General features: G+C 47.1%; 1 protein-coding gene and 1 long non-coding RNA gene across 5 annotated transcripts in view; one reads left to right on the top strand and one right to left on the bottom strand.

Annotated features, from left to right (window-relative positions):
• The window catches only part of BCL2L13 (BCL2 like 13), a 91,989-nt gene extending 85,809 nt beyond the window's left edge, over positions 1-6,180 (bottom strand). For all 3 annotated transcript variants that reach the window (XM_044991713.1, XM_044991723.1, XM_044991731.1), the window contains exon 1: positions 6,033-6,180. The gene's annotated coding sequence lies outside the window, so the exon portion shown is untranslated. The remainder of the gene's footprint in view (positions 1-6,032) is intronic.
• LOC123352056 lies at positions 6,093-9,770 on the top strand. 2 transcript variants are annotated; one of them, XR_006574093.1, is made up of 3 exons: positions 6,093-6,169; positions 7,437-7,861; positions 9,146-9,770. It is a non-coding gene; the product is annotated as an uncharacterized LOC123352056 (long non-coding RNA). The 2 variants fall into 2 exon arrangements; XR_006574090.1 differs by lacking the exon at positions 6,093-6,169 and having other exon boundaries at positions 7,378-7,861.
• The last annotated feature ends 3,780 nt before the right edge of the window (positions 9,771-13,550 follow it).

Genomic DNA, 13,550 nt, shown 5'->3' with positions numbered 1-13,550 from the left:
ACCCATTAAAATCTCTACATCTATTCAAGTTTGTGACCCATATTCCTCTCTCCCCACCCCTCATCAAGAAAAACCTCCATTATCTGTTTGACATGGGCTCAGCCAATCAAGTGACCCGGGAACTGGTGTGGTCAGCCAGACTGACATTTCCTCATGCAGTCTGTTGCATCCTAATCTGTAGCAGGGTCATACATCAATTAAGTGGCAATACACAAGCTACCAATGAATACAATGTTTCTAATCCTCTGGTGAAGGGGCTTTGCTATGTTTTAGCCCTCGCCTATTAGATGGGATTTCAGTGCACATTCAGCTTTCCATTTGCCTTACTAAACTTACAGTCAACATGCAGCTATATTGAACTACTGCATTCAAGTACACTCTGCCAGATGTCACCAAGGCTACCTCTTCACTACCCGCCGTATCGGCGGGTAGCGATCGATTTTTCAGGGATCGATATATCGCGTCTCATCTAGACGCGATATATCGATCCCTGAACGCGCTCCTATCGATTCCGGAACTCCACCACCGCGAACGGCGGTGGCGGAGTCGACATGGAGAGCCCCGGACATCGATCCCGCGCCGTGAGGACGGGTAAGTGATCGATATAAGATACTTCGACTTCAGCTACGTTATTCACGTAGCTGAAGTTGCGTATCTTATATCGATTTTCCCCCTTAGTGTAGACCAGCCCCAAGATTCGCTGGGTATCCATTTAACTGTTATAGATCAGAGACCCACCTTATGCATTTATAGCTACACTAACAGAATATTACAGGTTTTTATTGCCAGGTTTATAAAGGATAATGGGAGATGACTATCCTTACAGCAGTCTATTTAACACTCTAGAAATAAACACAGCCTCAAGTGTAGCAGCCCTGTTCCGGCTTGTGTTCACTGCATAGTTAACTGAAGTTGCAGCAAAGAATCCTGTGGCACCTTATAGACTAACAGACGTTTTGCAGCATGAGCTTTCGTGGGTGAATACCCACTTCTTCACCCACGAAAGCTCATGCTGCAAAACGTCTGTTAGTCTATAAGGTGCCACAGGATTCTTTGCTGCTTCTACAGAACCAGACTAACACGGCTACCCCTCTGATACTTAACTGAAGTTATAACTCAAGTGTTGCCTCTAAAGTTGCTGGCCCACCGGGGGGTCTAGTTTATGGCTTGAGTAAGCACAGCTTGTCAGCTGCTAACACAATCACTCTGGGCTCTTCAAGTATTTTTTTTTTTTTTGGCAGTGTGGCCACTCTCACTCAAGCTAGGCTAACTTGAGTGATCGCTACAGTGATGACATAGCCTTAAAATTAAAATGATTTTTAAAGCAGCACACTTTTGAAATATTCCACAATTCTGAGCATCTCTCCAGCATAATACTTTAAAATAGTTATGAGTCTCAGTTCAGCCAGTTCACCCATTACACTTTATATGGCACCTTAATCTAAGATGTTGTATTTACATTGCACTTTTTACTAAAAAACAACAGATCCCAAGGAGCTTCACTGGTCATAAACATATGAAGATCATTCCTCATACCAGAACACCAAGAAAGTCAATGAAATGCTCTACAAGTTCAGAGAAGCACTGCAAGACGATTTTGAACTGAAACTATGAGTGGACTAGTGCAGAGGTTCTCAAACTGGAGCCCAAGTACTCCAGGGGTCCGCAAGTCATGTCCGGGGCCACCGGCCTCGCTGATCAACTCCTCCTCCCCCCTCCAAGTGCCTCCTGCACGCTGCGGGAGAAGGGGTAGTAAGACACATGGAAGAGGAGGGGCAGGGGTGCAGCAGGGGCAGGAAGAGGTGGGGTAGGGCTTAGGGGAAGGGGTGGAGTGGAGGCGGAGCGGGGGTTGAGCATCCCCAGGGAAAATAAAAAGCCAGCTTGGGGATCTGCTACAAATTTTAAATCAAAATAGGGGTCCTCAGGTTGCTAAAGTTTGAGAACCACTGGACTAGTGGATTGATTTAAGTCAAGGTATTAAAATGATTATTTAAATCATCAAGTGGAAAACACTGATTTTATCAATTTTAATCAACTTTTCCATTTATATGTCAGTTATTTTCTAAAACTGTGGTCCCCAAACTTTTTACCTCATGCCCCCTTGCTTATCCCTGTCTGCACCCCTCCCCAAGCTGGGAGTGGGGCTACAGCTCAGGGGAGTGCAGGGGACATCGACAGGGTAAAGGGGCCAATACTGGGGGCAGGAGAGGAACCTTGGCCGGGGCCAGCAGGCGTGGGACTGGAGCCAGGAACAGAGCTGGGTGGCTGACATAGGGGCTGGACTGTGCCCCAGTCACACACCCCCAAACATTCCTCTATGCCCCCCTAGGGGGGCACACCCCACAGTTTGGGGAACCTCCATTCTAAAGAAAGGTGCAATCTCATTGGTTGTTGTAACTCTGATGCATCCTTTTGCTACATTGAAGGGTACATTATAACTACATATATTTGTTTAAGAAATTATATAGCTTAACATTTTCAGATTCTTATTAATTGAACATTTTTAGTATGTTAGGAAACGGTTAATGATGTATTCCTTATTTACTACATAATTAACTTTTGCTCACGATTTGTGTCAAGCTGCATTCGGGTCATAGCTGGAATTTAAATGCACAAAACAGCATATAAATTTATTTTTATTAACAAAACAACCTTATACGTTTTGGATACCTAAACTTCTCTTATCAGAACATGTTTCACATTTACAACTAAATAATAAGTTTAGGTCTTAACATTTTATATTAAATTCGGATTTCATTTTCAACAGGTTTATTTTTAAAAAGAAAAAAATAATTTATATAACAAAATCAAGAAATCCAATTTAAATTAAAAATAATTTTTTATATTAAAAAAAATCATCACTTTTTCCCACCCTGGTTTAACCTGGCAGTATTGGTCTCTGAGAATGTCTCCTTCATCTGCTAGAATTCTCCATATCACCTGCTTTTGCAGGAGTTGGGAAATAACCACACACATCTTGAAGTATTGCTACTCTGGCCACATCTGCACTATGTGTGCCACAGCAGCATAGCTAAGGCGCCAATAGCTCCGTTGCTGTCTCCCGTAGTGCAAATGCAGACTATGGCAACGGAAAGGGTTTTTCACGCCGTAGAAACTCCACCTCCCCAAACAATTGTACCCTAGGTTGACAGAAGCATTTTTCCATTGACTTAGTTGCATCCATACCAGAGGTTCAGTTGGTAGAGCTATGGCGCTCAGATGTGGATTTTTCACACCCTTTAGCACGGTAGTTATGTCGACCTACGTTTTAGGTGTAGACCAGGCCTAAGTGACACTAACTGGTTTTAGTAAATGGTCAAAAATTCATCAGAATTTAAACATTTCAGTTGCTACTGGAAATGAATCAATATTTCATCTATTACTATTTCTCAAGTAGTTTTGTAGTGGTATTGTAGTCATGCTGGTCCCAGGACAGGTAGGTAAGGTAAAACCTTTCATTGGAGCAGCTTCTGTTGGTGAAAAGAGACAAGCTTTGGCACTACACAGAGCTCTTCTTCAAAGCTCAGTGTAGTTGGAAACCTTTTCTTTCACCAGTGAAGCTGGTCCAATAAAAGATATTACCTCACCCACCTTGTCTCTGTTTCTCAAGTGACACTTAATAGATGGAAGTACTTGAAAAACAGTAAAAAGTTCTGTGGTGGTCATTTATTTGGGGTGTGGTTTTAGTTAACCTCAGAATGCTCATTTAGTTACATTCTCCCATAAACAAATGGTTTAATTTTTTTTAAATGAACAATTAAATGACCTAAAGAAGAGGTTCTCAACCTTTTGCAAACTTTGACCTTAAACCATGATGTTGATAAATCATTAAAACTCCAATTTCCATTAACTTAAGTATTACAGTTTTCATTCATTTTAGTAGTTTGCAATGCCATTTAATTTCATGTTGCATAAATTAAAAATAGTTAAAATATAAGTTAACCAACTGGTATATTAGTTTAAAAACATTCACACACAAATATAGTCCGTGGGATACCTGCACAGTCCTTTCAGGATGCACAGATACTCCAGTGATGAGTGAGGTATGAATACCTCTAAAGATAGAGAAATGGCAAGAGGCAAATCAAAACAATAAGTCAGTCGGTAAGGTAGGAATGAACAGAAATCATATGGCTGTATGCTGTATCAGCACATGCACTCCAATGCAGGCACATATACCTGTGCAGCCAATAGTCACGTCTTTCGGCCACCTGATCTATATGCTACCGAATCATTTGCCATTCAGATCCTCCACACTATTCCTTGTGTTTACATTTTAAACTTCCCTCCAAAATTATCCATTAAAGATGGTTAGATATTTGATATTTTAATACTCAAAGCTCATTCACTTGCAAAAAAAACCCAGCACATTTGTCCAATTTATCTGAATATTAACATTTGATCAACATACCTGGTCTGTTAAATGTGTGTACAGAGATTTCACTCAGTTTAGTAAGATCACTAGAATGACATATTATGAGTGTTGTAACGATGCTCACTCTGTAGTACGGTAACCAGGGGCGGCTCTAGGCACCAGCAAAACAAGCTGGTGCCTAGGGCGGCAAAATGTAGGGGGCGTCCCCTGCCGCCGGGGAGGGCGGGAGGCTGGGCCGGCGGACCTGCCGCAGTCATGCCTGCGGGAGGTCCACCGGAGCCCCGGGACGAGTGGACCTGCCGCAGCCATGACTGCGGAGGGGGCGCTCGTCCCGCGGCTCGGCTGGACCTCCCGCAGGCATGACTGCGGCAGGTCCACCGGAGCCCGGGACGAGCGGACCTGCCGCAGGCATGACTGCGGCGGGTCCCCTCTCCCCGCGGCTCCGGTTAAGCTCCCGCAGGCATGACTGCGGCAGGTCAACCAGAGCCGCGGGACCACGGCACCCGCCGCAGTCATGCCTGCAGCAGGTCCACTCGTCCCGGGGCTCCGGTTGACCTGCCGCAGTCATGCCTGCGGGAGCTTAACCGGAGCCGCGGGAAGAGGGGACCCACCGCAGGACCGGGGAAGGGCGGCGCAGCGCACCGCGCTGCTTGGGGCAGCCTGATTTCTAGAGCCGCCCCTGACGGTAACCCCATTAAACAGAAAGATTGGATGTCTATATTCCTATAAAACAATGAGGAGTCTGGTGGCACCTTAAAGACTAACAGATTTATTTGGACATACACTTTCATTGGTAAAAACCCCACTTCTTCAGATGCATTGTACACTTCTTCTGTACAAGGTTATGTGTCTTTGAATAAAAGCTCACTGAGGGAACCATTGCTTTGCTTCTCATAATTACACAGCAAGGATTCCTGAACTTGTTAAAACTTGCTAAATAAACAGTTAAAAAGAACTGCCCCGTGCAGGGTTTTGGCACGTGACGTCCCCCTCCAAGCACCTGGCACAGGTTGAGACGCAGCGAGGGCTGCAGACGAGCTGGACCCGGGGTCCGGCACGGCGTTTCCCCCTCTCCCGAAGGGAGGAATCAGTCAGACCCGGTGCAGGAGGGGCCGGGCCGGGGCTCAGGACCTGCTCTCGGAAGGGCAGAGCGCGGGGCTGGGGAGGTGCCAGCCTAGGGCAGCGGCAGCGCCAGTCCCTCACCTGTGGCACCAGCGCGGCGGGGCGGGGCGGAGGGCGCCGGCCTCAGCGAGGAGCGCTCGGGCCAGCAGCCTTCGCCCCGGGGCCGCCGCTCAGTCAGCGCCCGGGGGCGGGGGCACGTCCTTCAGCCACCGCACCCCAGCCCGTCCCCCGAGCGCGCACACGCGGGAGGGCGAGGGTCGCACCGCAGGGCGCAGCCCCCTCCCCACCGAGAGGCGAGGCAACCAGTGGGGGGAGGGGGGAGGGGAGCTCCTCCCGCCCCGTCCCCGGTACTGACACTGCCCCCCCCCCGCAGGCTCGCGACCGCCCCTCCCTTCCCCTCGCTCGTCCTCTCCCCCAGTGACAGTTCTCCAGGCACCGAGTCCGAGCCCGGGGGCGCCGCGCGGAACCCCCACCCCCCTCGCCACGAGCCGCACGCGCGCCGGGGAGGGGCGCGCGCAGAGTGCAGACCCCTTACCTGAGTCTCGCGAGGCAGCGGCAGCGGCAGCGGACGCGCGGCGCTGCCTCCAACCTGTGCGTGCGCGCGGCGCTCCCAGCGGCCCTAAATTACAGGCGCCGCCATGATGGAGGGGGGGGGGAGCGAAAGGGCATCAGGTAACGTTAGCGTGTTCACGTCACGGGGGAACCGGAAGGACAGTTCGCGTCGCGTCGCGTCATCGCCACTCGGCGGCGATGGCAAACACCCTTCCTCGAGCCAATGGGTCACTTCCGTCTCGGTACCTGTCATGGCGGCGGTGAGGGGGTGGGGGTTAGGTGTCAGTCAGCCTGACTCGCTGCCCCGATGGGGCCGGGCTTCCCCCGCTCAGGGCGTGACACAGGCTCCCTCGCGCAGACCCCGCCAACCCGAGCGCAGGGGCCTGTGCCCCGATCCCACTGCCCCTGCGGGACCCGCCTGGGATCGTCCTGCCCCCGCGACTCTCTGGCCCCACTGCCCTGGATGGGGATGGGCTTGTCCTGGCCCCATTGCCCCCAGTCCTCCTGGCCCTCTCACGGAGCTGGGCTGGGATCATCTGTCCCTGCATCCTCCTGTCTCATTAATATTTCCAATATTTTAAATCTTTCTCTCAGCTCCAAAATCCAGAACAAAAAAAAAACACTCCCTGCCCAACTCCACCTCACCAAAATGTGCTCTCCCACCCAACTCAAATATATGCCCCCCCCACCCAAGAAAACTAAGTGTCTCTACTGATTGTGCCAAACATCATCACCCAGCTGAGCAAATAATTCACCAGGGTGCAGCAAAAAAGACCCTGCATTGCAACACAGGGTTGCTTGCTATTATTTTTATTATTATTTGTTAAGCAGCAACTGCTTGGTCTATGTTGGTTAGAAAGGCACCGCTCCAAGAAGCAGCTTTCAATAACACTCCCAAATGTAATATGCACTACAAATGCTTCATGTGACCTGTGAACAGTCCACAAGCGGATCGCTTGGAGAAAACTGACACCATCCCCAAACACCAAAGTAGTTGTCAGCCCTACCCAACAAGCTTAGGCCTGGTCTACACTACAAACTTAAGTTGACATAAGCCACATTAAGTCGATCTAGTAATATATGTGTCCATGGTACTGAGTCCCTTCCATTGACCTAAGTAGCCTGTAAAGTCAACTTCTATACTCCACCTCCACGAGAGGCGTAGCACTTGATTTGACATCCATGGGTCAACATGGGGATAGTGTAGTAGACGCTGTGTTGTGTAATTCAAGTGAATTGGCCTCCAGGAGGTGTCCCAGAGTGCTCCCCTGTGACTGCTATGGAGAGTACTTTCAACTCCACTTCATGTCAGCCAGGTACACAGGAAACAGACACATTGCTGTTAAATCCCTGGGAACTTTTGAATGTTAATTTCCTGTTTGATCAGCATAGAGAGCTCGCCAGCACAACTGATCATGGAGACTCAAGGCTGCAAACACGCTCCAGCATAGAGTACACAGGAGGTGGTGGATCTTATTGCTGTCTGGGGAGAAGAGTCTGTGCAGGCAGAGCTCCAGTCCAGCAGAAGAAACGCTGACATTTATGCCAAGATTGTGCAGGGCATGGGGGAGAAGGGCTACACCAGGAACACGCAGCAGTGCCTTGTGAAAATAAAGGAGGGTACCAGAAGACAAGGGAGGTGAACAGTTGTTCTGGTTCTGCCTAACAGACATGCCACTTTAATGAGGAGCTGCATGCGATTCTCAGCGACAACCACACAAATACCCCAAAACGCTCAGTGGATACCTCCCAGGCGGCCTCAAGCAACAACGAGGAGGACATTGTTGACAAGGAAGAGGAGGAAAATGTAAGGTAGGCAAGCAGAGGATCCATTCTCCCCGACAGCCAAGCAGGGCCACCCGGAGGATTCAGGGGGCCTGGGGCAAAGCAATTTTTGGGGGCCCCTTCCATAAAAAAAATTGCAATACTATAGAATACTATATTCTCTTGGGGGCCCCTGCAGGGCCTGGGGCAAATTACCCCCACCCCCCACCCGGGCGGCCTTGCAGCCAAGAACTGTTTTTAACCCTGGAGGCTGTCCCTTCACAGGACCAACTGACGGCACAGCATGATGCTGGGGAAGGTACCTCTTGTGAATACACATTTGCAATCAAACTGTAGGGGTTACTTGCTATTATTTTTTATGTTTAATCTGAACATTAATGTAGATGTAGTGTTATCAGTGGCCAGTCCAGCTATGAAGAGGGTGCTCTCTGAAAAAGACTATTTATGTGCACGGGGATGGCGCGGGAATCTTCTATGGAGATCTCTAGGAAGTTTTCATGGAGGTACTCTGCAATCCTTTGCAGAAGGTTTCTGGGAAGGGCTGCCTTATTTTGTCCACCACAGTAGGACATTTTCCCGTGCCACTCCAGTATTAACTCTACTGGCATAATTGCAGCGTACAGCATTCCACCATAAGGACCAGGTTTGTACCCAGATGCTTGCAGCATCTGCTCCCTTGCCACCCCTGTTACCCTCAGGAGAGTGATATCACATAGGGTCACCTAGGAGAAATGAGGGGAAGTTTTCAATGCTAGCCCTTAAACCGCAAACAATTCAACAAGTAATCTGCCCCTTGTTTGGTGAAATATGAGTCATGCAACCAAGCTTTCCCAAACATGCTATCATTGGAAGGGATCACCGTGTATTGCAAGCAGCATTGGAAAAAAAGTGGGGAGGGGCTTTCTGTTTGTATCCCTTCCCCTCTCCCCCCGTCCCGCCTCGCCCCGCCCCAGTGCCATGCTGTTTTTGTAACAAACTATTTGGGGAGCTTTACACTGGTTCCTGTCCTCAACCACCGCCCAGGTTGCTATGGGAAAGGGGGCCTTTCTCAAGTTCCATTCTGTGATCCCAAGGATGTCTTTACAAAAGCAACAGCACAAGACCTCTTGCCCATGCCTTGTGGCCTTACTCACCATGGCTGGAGCAGCAAACTGACTCTTGCAATAGCCAGCGGTTGTGATTACATTGTGGCTTTCAGTTAAGTGTATTGAGGGGTGGGTTTTTTAATAAAAAACAAAACAAAACAAAACCTTGCACCAGAAACAATGTATGCACTGTCAATGCTACCCTTGTGCTTTGCATTCCTTGCAGCTGAAACCTTGTCCGTCGAGTGCATCCTCTACACTGGGACAGAGAGTTTCCCAGATTAGAAGGCAGAAACAGAAGACTTTGGAGGACATGTTCAATGAGTTAATGCACACCTCAGGGAGTGACAAGACGGAGCTCAGAGCATGAAGGATTACACTGTCCAAGGACATGGACAGGGCGGACAGGAGAGTATGTAGGGAACAAGAACGTGCCATGCAGGAAGAGATGCTGCGGATTATGAAGGAGCAGTCAGACATGTTGAGGCATCTGGCTGAAGTTTAAGAAAGGCAGCTGAATGCTAGAATCCCTCTGTAGCCTATGCTGAACCTGCTGCCATCATTGCCCAGTTCTACATCCTCCTCTCCCAAATGTCCTATGAGGCGGGGGGGGGGGTGGAGGGGCGAGGGAGAGTTCGCTATCCCTTGCACTCAACACAAGAGGAGGGCACAAGGACCAGAAGGTGCCCATTCCCACACCTTCGATTGTTATTGTAATGCATCTGTAAGCAAGCTTTCCTTGTTTCTCCCCCCACAGTGTTATCAGCCCTTTTGCCCCAGGTTATCTTACTTTTCTTTGTTGTCTCTGTGTGTTTGTGTGCATAATAAAACTTAACAGATTGAGGGGAAAAGGCTCTTTATTTATTCAACACAAGGTGGTTGGTGGGGGTGGAGTTTACAGGGGAGAAAATGCAATAGAGGGGACAGTTTGGTAAGAAAGAACATAGATAAGTGTGTCATTACTCTGGCTCATTGCTGAAACTGGCTTTCAAAGCCTCATGGAGAGCAGAGCCCCTTGATGTGTTCTTCTTATGACTCTGGTGTCTGGTTGCTCAAAATTGGCTGCCAGGCGATCTGCTTCAACCCCCCACCCCGGCAGAAACTTTTCTCCCTTTGTTTCACAGATATTATGGCGCACAGAAGGTAGCAATAACACTGCAGATATCGCTTTCACTGAGGTCTAACCTAGTAAGCAAACAGTGCCAGCAACCTTTTATCAGGGGATAGCTGTGTTAGTCTGTATCCACAAAAACAACAAGGAGTCTGAAGAAGTGAGGTTTTTTACCCACGAAAGCTTATGCCCAAATAAATCTGTTAGTCTTTAAGGTGCCACCGGGCTCCTGGCAACCTTTTAAACGTCCAAAGGCACTTTCCACCATCATTCTGCACTTGCTCAGCCTATGGTTGAACCAGTCCTTACTGCTGTGCAGGCTGCCGATGTACACCTTCATGAGCCATGGGAGCCCTGAAAACTTGGATCACAACAGATCCCACAGTAGATTTACCCACTCAAAATTGATGTCCCACTGGCCGGTAGCAGTTTAGCATTGCAAGCTTCGGCAGAGCTATCATCACTCGTTTCTCCACTGTCAGAGCAGCTCTAATTTTAGTACTGCTGCACTTCAGGGCTGGGGAAAACTCTTCACGCAGTTCCTGGAAAGTGGCCTTACGCATTCAAAAGTTCTGCAGACATTGCTCATCATCCCATAGCTGCTTAACAACGTAGTCCCACCAGTCAATGCTTGTTTCCTGGGCCCAGAAACAGTGCTCTACCATGTCAAGGTGATGTGTGACTGTCGCCAGCAACTGCAAATTGCTCTGCTCTGTGCCTTCCAGCAGGGCTGCTAGAGTGGCATCACATTGTTCCATGCAGCAGCTCCTGTATCGGCTGTGTAAATACTGCAAGATAAGGCGTGATGTGTTTGTAATGCTCACAACAGTGTACAACTGAGCGGGGTCCATGCTTATAGTGCTATGGCGTTGGCATGAGTAACCCAGGCTTATGAAAAAAGCTGCAAAAAAAGGCTTGGTTTGTTTGATGTTGATTCCAGGGAGTGAGGGAGGTAAGTGCATCATGGGAGGCTAATGCCATGTTCCCATAACCACCTGCGTCAATGTTTTGGTCCCATAAGGCATTGCAAGACCAACCCAAAATTCCACTTGGCTACATGCACTGTGGAATAGCTACCCACACTGCAGTGCTCCGTGTGTCGATGCAAGCCCTGTTAGTAAGGATGCACTCCACCAACACAATGAACATAGTGTGGACACACAAGATTGACTTGCTTAAATCAGAGGCTTGATGTCGACTTACATAAAGTTGACTTAACTTTGTAGTGTAGACATGGCCTTAGCTTACTCAGCCTCAAATCACTTACGCATCCCACAAAATATTATACTGTGAAGGTGCATTTTCCACATGGTGATGTTTTCATACAAAACAAGGACATTGTGCAAAAATAGGAATTTTTTTTTGACATGCACTAGGAGAAATACCACAATATCACACTATTGCCAGTTGAAAAAGTGGCAAGCCTATGTAAGACCCAAATTTGTTTTCATCCCTCACAAACTTGTAGATGCTTATACACTAATTTTAGGCTTGATATCCTGCATAGGTTTCAGAGACTAAAGGATGACATGATCTCCAACACTTAAATGTTCATACTTCAGCTGATATCACATTTTTAGAGTTCAATAAATAGTTTGTAAACTGTGCCACTAGGTGGCAAAATAATCTCTCGCTCTTACACAATTTCCTGGCAGACTTGGAGCTGCTAGAGGCATTCCTTGTGCACTTTCAGCACCAAATACTGAGTATAAAGTGGTTTGACTTTGAGTGAAATGTCACAGTTATGAAGAGCTCTGTCCTTCCTTCAATCACTCATTTTATTAAAAAGTGGTGTTGCATGCTCATCAGCCATGTCACCTGGATGAACAAACAAAACAGCACCTCACACTGTGTTCTCAAACTCCCTAGAGACATGCAAAGGGGTGCACGCTCTGACCCTACCTAGTGCCACTCATGAGGCCTCTCCAGAGATTTGAGGATCTGCAGGATTGAGCCAGATCTGGGAACTTCTCTTCATGATGGCTGGTGCAACACCATCAACCAGGTGACTCTGGTCAGTGCAACTGTCCTCAGTACAGAATGTATGTTTATGATGATTACACACACAAGAACATCTCATAATCCATCCACTAGAGAACAGTGGTACACATACCTGTTATGGTGGGAAGGATAAAAAAATATATAATTATCTAGATAATAATTCCAGCAGGAAATTTGGTAATCGACAATTGTATACTTGTTGGTGATCTTTTTAGGAAATTCTGCAGAAAAAAATTACTTGAAATAATGATGACAGAAGCTTTTACAAAAGCGTAACTGCATGTCTGCGATCCAGTCCACATAGGTACAGGTTATAGCTTACAGAATTTCTGGAGAGCTAAGAAAGAAGATAATAGCAAGTCTGGGATCTTTTTTTAAAATTAAGTACAAGGAGAGAGTAAAGTATGGAAACTTTGTTTGGACAACCAACACTAAATATAATACTGTTCTGATTCTTTGTGAAGTTACTTTAAACGTGATCATGTTATAATGTCCAAGTTGCTTCCTACACTAGAAACTCCTGAACTTTAAAAAAAAGTCTGTGTATATTTTCTTCTGTATTTAATGACTTGACAACTTTCATAAAGATTAAAGATTAATTCAAATAGCTGCCATAATCTCTTGTACTATTATTTCATTAGATGAGTTAAGATAATTAGCTTGTGTCAGAACATTATTTGGTTTGAGGCACTGTAAATGTTCAGTAAACAGAGACAACCCAAAATGTAGGGAGAAGTATGAATGTGACAAATATTCATTATGTAACTGAATAGTGCTATTTTCCAGTAATTCTGCAAACCAGAATAAATATATATGGCTGCGGGAAGCTGTTTTAAGTCTGGACACACAGAAAGAATTGAAAAAAAAAACCCACCAGAATTCTCGGTCATGTAAGAATGGACACAGTATTTGAGAATGCTCCCCAAAAAGGTGGATGAGGAATAATTTAGGTAACAAAATATCAGGCAAGAGAGAGGAGGCAACAAATCTAGTTATTGTATCTCTGATGTACTTCTGTAATGAAATTCTGGAACTGTAGCTCTAAGCCATAAAAGTATAGTGGCCCTCAGTGCCCCCAGGAGGCATCATAAAACCATCCATATATGCATCTACAAGTTCTTGCTTCATCTTGCCCAGCCTCTTGCCACCTTTATGCTCCCTGTCTCTTCCTGACCTTGGCTTCTTGTATTCTTCCATACTACACCGTGCCTGGAATGCCCCATCCACCGTGCCGTCCCGTGATGCACTGCTGCCAACCCAAAGCACTGAAAAATATTAAGATTTTATAAAATAATGTCAGATTATTTATTTGCCTTCTGGTTTGGGGTCTTTTCAGATTTTCAAGCCTTTTTGGCAACCACAGCCCTGGGAAATTTTTTTTTTTTTAATGAACGCTGCAAGTCTCCTGTAGTGAAATGCTTCCAGGTGCTTGGGCTGTAAGAAAAATACCAAACTGAGCAAGCGCCGCAGCCCCCCGGGTCACCACTGCTGTGTCACCTCCTAACACTGGCAGGCTTGT

This window comes from Mauremys mutica, chromosome 1, assembly GCF_020497125.1.
Source record: "Mauremys mutica isolate MM-2020 ecotype Southern chromosome 1, ASM2049712v1, whole genome shotgun sequence".
Lineage (NCBI taxonomy): Eukaryota > Metazoa > Chordata > Testudines > Geoemydidae > Mauremys > Mauremys mutica.
Note: the sequence above shows the minus strand (reverse complement) of the source record. Positions and strands in the feature narration are given on the sequence as shown.